This window comes from Eublepharis macularius, chromosome 7, assembly GCF_028583425.1.
Source record: "Eublepharis macularius isolate TG4126 chromosome 7, MPM_Emac_v1.0, whole genome shotgun sequence".
Taxonomy (NCBI): Eukaryota; Metazoa; Chordata; class Lepidosauria; order Squamata; family Eublepharidae; genus Eublepharis; species Eublepharis macularius.
In genome coordinates, this window is record NC_072796.1 from 123,420,454 (window position 1) to 123,427,061 (window position 6,608).

The following is a 6,608-nucleotide window of genomic DNA, read 5'->3' on the forward strand; positions in this document are numbered from 1 at the left end:
GCCCTTTTCCCCTAGAAATATACAAGTTTTCTATCCAGTCACACAGTTGGATGTAAACCTTTCTCCAGGTTCCAGTGTTCTAATAACAATGATAACATACTTTGTAAACCGCTCGGAGTGGGCGTTAAGTTGTCGTGTTGTTGTTGTTGTTGTTGTTGTTGTTGTTGTTGTTGTTGTTGTTGTTGTTGTTCTCATCAATGAATGCAGAGGTCCTGGGATGAATAATAAGCAGTTGAGTACCTTGGGAGGTTTTATTAACTTTTCTATTTAATTAAAATAAAAAGGGGTCTCGTAAAGGCCAACGGATTTATTGTGCCATAAGCTTTTGGGAATGAAAGCTCCTTCCTCATTAAATTGTAACAGTGCAGTCCTAAATAGAGTTATACCCAGTGCTTTTTTTCAAGGAGTATGTGCCTGTATGGAGTACCAGCACCGCTTTATGGAGTACTGACTCTTCATGGAGTATCGGCACCTATTGGGCATTCAGGACTTGTGCAGAGAAGGGAGAATATCATATGATGCCTCTTTTTTTAAATAGAAAAAAGCACTGATTATACTCTTTTAAGCCCACTGACTTCAGTGACTTTAGAAGGGAGTAAAACTATTTAGAATTCCACTGTAAATCTGTTAATCTTTTAGCTATGACTTTAATACACTAGTAAATTGCTCTGGAATTAATATAGGAAAGAACTTTTTAATTGAAATATGATTTGCCTTACTTGGAGTTAGGGTTTTGAGGTTTCCCACCACTTTACAATGGTTTGAACCTCCTTTGGACCTCAGGTAGCCAGTTTGGTGGTGGTGAAGCGTGGTAGGGTTTGATTCCCCACTCCTCTGCTTGAAGCCAGCTGGGTGATGTTGGGTAAGTCACAGCTTCTTAGAGCTCTCTCAGGTCCACCCACCTCACAGGGTGATTGTTGTGGGGATAATATGACATTGAATTTGTAAAGCACTCTGAGTGTGGTCTTAAGTTGTCCTGAAGAGCAGTAGATAAGCACAAAGTTGTTATTATTGTTGTTGTTGTTGTTGTTGTTTTCTGCTAGTGAAAAAGGGAGGAAGGATCCCCTTGGACCACCAAAAAGGCTATGCTGGGGTTATGCTGCCTGGACAAAAGCCATGGGGACAGGAACTGTAGTAAGGAAGGAGAATGGGTGAGAGTGAGTGAAATAGTTGGCTTAAAATGTACAGTTTCAATGAGATAGTGTCTTTAACTATTTATTTTACTTATTTTATTTATGTCATTTATAGTCCGTCTTTCTCACTGAGACTCAAGGCGGATTACAGAGTGTGAGATTAGTACAGTCAATTTCAAGGATATTTCCGTAAACAATGCCATAGGGTAGATAAATACAATTTTACAAAGACATAGCATTGAAAAGAATCCTAAGCCACTTTCACACTTACGATTTAAAGCGCCATTTCGGAGCAGTCGGGGCAATCGCAGTGGCTTCAGCTTGGCACCCACTCTTTTCACACTGTCGACGGCAGTTTCGATTTGGCATCTTGTGATTCCTTTCAGACCCGCTTCGAAGTCCTGGTTCAGTTTCAGAATTTCGGGGCTTCACAGTGCACGTCACCATTTTTTTTAAAAAAAAAGTTGAGCATGAGACATTACTACATCGTCTGTCTGACATGATCCCACCCACCCCCCTTCACCAGGACTGAAAGTATCCCACCCCAAATGCAACGACTTCAGCGTTGCTTCCTCTCCAAACAGTTTTTTAAAAAAGGGTTAAATGGTTCGATTGTTGAATGTTTTTGCCTTTAACCCTCCTCTTTGAGAATAGAAATGGGATATATAGGAATATCTATACTTATATAGCGAATGAACCTTGGGAGGGAAGCTACCACCCTTCTGCCCACTCAATGAAAAGGGGGGGGTGAGAGCCCTGCTTACCACCACACTGAGGACTGCCGCCTGTCTAATATGCCCAGGGAAGAGGGGGGAAGCTAACGCTCATGATACCCACTGAGGGAAGGGGCCAAGTCCTCACACCGGGCCATGGCGATGCCCCAAGCCACCTGCCAAGCACATCTGCCAACAACTTAGCCTGCAACTGTAGTGCTCTGTAAACAGGGCTGGCAGTGGCAAGACTGGCGTGGTGGTGGGGAAGCTCAGCTACAAGTGCGGGGGAAGCCTGATGCTGCTGGTCCCTCGCCACCAATCAGCTGCTCCACCTGCTCCTCCAACAGCTGAGCAATGGAGGCAGGCTGGAGCCATGGACCCAGTATCAAAGCCTGTCTGCTGTGCACCCATGCGAGACACCTTGCTCCCACCCACTCAGCCACTGACTGCCAATCAGCTGTTGTTAAATGGTTCAATTGTATATTGGCATTTAACGTTGCAGTGTAACAACGTTGCTGTTCTTTAGAAAAACAAAAAAAGGTGGAAACAGTGGTCAAGGAGCTATGGAGGGTGGATGTGCTTAGACCTGCACAAACCAATCAGCTCTTGAGGGAAAGGAGAGGTGGAGGAGAGAAGCAAAATGGGGACAAAAGTGTTCACACTGCCATTAATCAGACCAGCTGCGACTCAGCAGCGGCTTCAAGATAAAATTGCGGTATGTCTGCAGGGAGAAAAATTGGGGATGCCGTGGACAAAGATCAGTCCTGCATCCCATGACTACCTTGCAAGTATGAAACCCCTGCAAACATGGGGTGCAGAATAGGTACTGAAACTCTTTAAAGTCCCAGTGTGAAATACTGAATTGAAGAAATGCTGAAACAGAACTATTCTAGGGCCGATATTAGACCACAAAGCAAAACTGAATTATTAAAAAAGGCCTGTTTTCTCAGCTAAGAGAGTGGTATTGTAAAAAAGGGATCCCAGATGTTTCGTTAATGAGTTAGAAACCATAGACTTCACCATTATGTTGTCTTACATATTATCTGTTGCTTTAAATATGTACTCCTATATCTTACCTGTGCTTTATGTTGTTCAATGTAAGTCCTAGAATTGATTATGTTCTGTTTCAGCAGTTCCTCAACCCCATACTGGATCTTTGCTAATACTATATCTTTGTAAACTTATATTTGTTTACCCCATGACATTGTTTATGGAAATGTTCTTGACACTGTATGGAAATGCCTGCCCTTGTTCTTGCCACTAATTGTACTAATCTCACACTATGTAATCCGCCTTGAGTCTCAGTGAGAAAGGTGGAATATAAATAACATAAATAAAATAAATAAAAATAAAGTAGCTCATAGGAGCACGTATTTAAAACAACAGGTAGTATATAAGGCAACACAGTGGTGAAGTCTATGGTCCTTTCTTAACTCATTAGCGAAGCATCTGAGAGCCCCTCCATACAATATAATATGTAAAATACTTTTAAAGAATGTATTTGCTGGATTTGCACCCAGATTCTTTTGATCAGACTCCCGAGAACAGTTGTGAGATATGACAGAATCAGTTTGTGGAAAGGGGTGTCCAACTGTGCAGGAAGCAGGCACATGAACTCTCTGGTCTCAATGTATTGTCGAAGGCTTTCACGGCCGGAGAACGATGGTTGTTGTGGGTTTTCCGGGCTGTATTGCCGTGGTCTTGGCATTGTAGTTCCTGACGTTTCGCCAGCAGCTGTGGCTGGCATCTTCAGAGGTGTAGCACCAAAAGACAGAGATCTCTCTCTGACACTGAGAGATCTCTGTCTTTTGGTGCTACACCTCTGAAGATGCCAGCCACAGCTGCTGGCGAAACGTCAGGAACTACAATGCCAAGACCACGGCAATACAGCCCGGAAAACCCACAACAACCATCTCTGGTCTCACATGGTCCCTTTATGGCGGAGCCAGGGACAGGCAAGTGGTGATGTGATAGCTCTATCTATGTTTATACATTTTATGCCATTGGAGAGCTTTAGGCAGGGGGAGGTCCAAAGTGGACTTAAAATGAGTGGGTTAAACATACAATGAGTAGGTCATACGAATACTGCGAGCCACACCAAGACATTCTGGAGACAGGCCCGCCTCAAGAGACAGTGGCATTTTCCCGAAATCTTTCCAACACACACACACACACACCCTCATTTAAACAGTTAACTTTGTGACAGGAAGATCTATGTCCAATTTTCTCAAGGCAACATGCTCTCCAGAAGGAATTACATAAATATTTATGAAAATGAATCAGGACATATTTTCCCAGGGCTGTTTTCTCAACAGCATTTTTTTTTAAAGTTATGAACATTAGTGCTTATTTTAAATCAGAAGCTAACAACTTGTCCCCTTGTTGGCTGCATTCTGCCACACGGATAGGCTGCCTTTTAACAAATCAACCGCACTAAACAGGATGGGTTCCAGAAATACCAAAATCCAGAGGGCGACACCCCAGGAACCCCACAACTCTACAATAAATATATCAAAATGAATTTAATTGTAATATCATTCCCATTGTATAAATACAAGAGTATACAAAAATTCATACAATATTACAAAAGCTCATTCAATAATACACAAATCGTACAATTACATATATACAAATCCATACATCTCCCAAAATACTGCTAGTAGCAAACGCCAGTTCCTTTGCGCAGCTAAGTAGATTTGTGGGGTTCCTGGGGTGTCACCCTCTGGATTTTGCCTCGTAACAAATGCCACCAGGATATATTTACAGTTCATGTCACCATTTTCGGGTGGAAGGTTATCTACTTCCTCAAAGGAAGTAACAAACTCTTGGATTCTCCTTACTTTAAAACACACACACCAATTGTAATACATATTCATTTTACCTTCCACATCAAAAACAATTTGCACTGCATTTGACACAACTTGCTTCACAATTTTTGCATTGTTCGTCCTCATATGAGGCCCAGAAATTAGGATATCTGTCCCCAATCAGATTTCAGTGTGCAGGGAAGGGGTGACATATTTCCATGAAAAGCCAATAAAATGCAAAAACGAATCAGTGTATTTTAAGAATCATACATGAAATATTGAACTTATGTATCTGCTTTATACATATTCAGAATAGTAAAGAATCCAGTAGCACCTTTATGACTAACCAACTTTATTATAGCATCAGCTTTCGAGAGCCACAGCTCTCTTCGTCGGATGCATATTCAGTTCATTGATCCTTCCTAGACCAGCATTGCAGCCACTACCCAACTCTGCTTTCTCCTCCGCTTGTTGGAAGAGGAGGATTTAACGCTGTCCCTTTCCTCAGGTTTCAGAGGGGGACAAACCAAAGAGTTAGAAAGATAGAGAGGTCAGGGCACCTGTTTACTGCTGTGACTGATATGTAGATTGCTATTCTTGAGATTTCCTCCTCCTGACTTCCTCCCTCTCACTTCTTCTCTTCCTGGCATTGTTCCAGGCAACAACTCTTTCCTTCTCTTCCCTCCATCTTGGCAGCATGGATGCAGGCCTTGTCCTGCCATCCATGTCCATCCTTAGACTAGACAGTTAGGATCTGTCTCTTCTCCTTTCCTCTCTGAGTATGGAGTTCCTGCAATAAAGAACTCTCATTTCTTTTCTAAATATAAAGCAAGTGAATGCTTTTATTGTTTTCATTCCTGCACACACACCAGCCAGCAGAACCAGCTCACAACCACTCAGGGCCGGTGCTAGAGTTTCTGGCCCCTGAGGCCGGAGGCAGCTTCAGGGCTGTTGGCATCCTGTGCACGTGTGCATGCGTGCACCCAGACTGCTCAGTTGCCCCGCACCGCCCTGGCCACCTGCTGTGCCTGGCCCGCAGCTGTGTGCTAGTAGCGGCAGCAGCAGCACGGGGCAACTTAGAGCCAGACCAAACCAGACGAGGGCCGTGCAAGTTTTCTTGGAGGGATGGGATAGAATAATGACAGAAGAAAGCAAAGGGGAAGGGAAAGGAGAAAGCGGGAAGGACCTAGAAAAACAGCTGCACCTCAGGGTGTGTGCTTTGAATGAGCTGCTGAAGACTCAAATCCTTCTTCCAGGCACAAGCCCCCCTCCCCACCCCCGACACGAGGGCATCCTGGGAGAGAGCAGCAGCAGCCCACCCCGGAATGGTCTTTGGCTGCCCTCGCATCTAGCAGGCTTGTGTCTGGAAGAAGGATTTGCGTCTTCAGCAGCTTATTCAAAGCACACACCCTGAGGCACAGCTGTTTCTCTAGGTCCTTCCCGCTTTCTCCTTCCCCTTCCCCTTTGCTTTCTTCTGTCATTATTCCGTCCCATCCCCCCCCCCCCAGTCCCCCAAAACAAACGTATCACTTTTCCTCCGCTCCTTTCCAGTTTGTGAGGCAACAGGCAGGACATACCAGGGAATGCTTGGCGTGCATGAGTCCTCCCAGCCCTCCCGCTCAGTTGCTCCACAGCGCACGCCCCGGCGCCCCCTCCAGTGCTTCTGCTCTGGAGGCGATTGCTGGACCTGCCTCCATTGACGCGCCGGCCCTGCAACCACCTATAACCATGCTTCCTATTCCAAACGATAGACTCTGCTAATGGCCCAAACATGAAGTCCTTTCATTAGATTTCTGAGGCCTACATAACCATTTATTTATCACCGCTTCATTCACTGTTAAAGTATAACCCATCCATAAGTCCCCTGCTTTTTATGTGAACAAGAGGTGTGACATGTGACAAGAACCACCATTTCTACCCAAAAGATCCCCCTGGATCCAGCTTCAAACTTACTT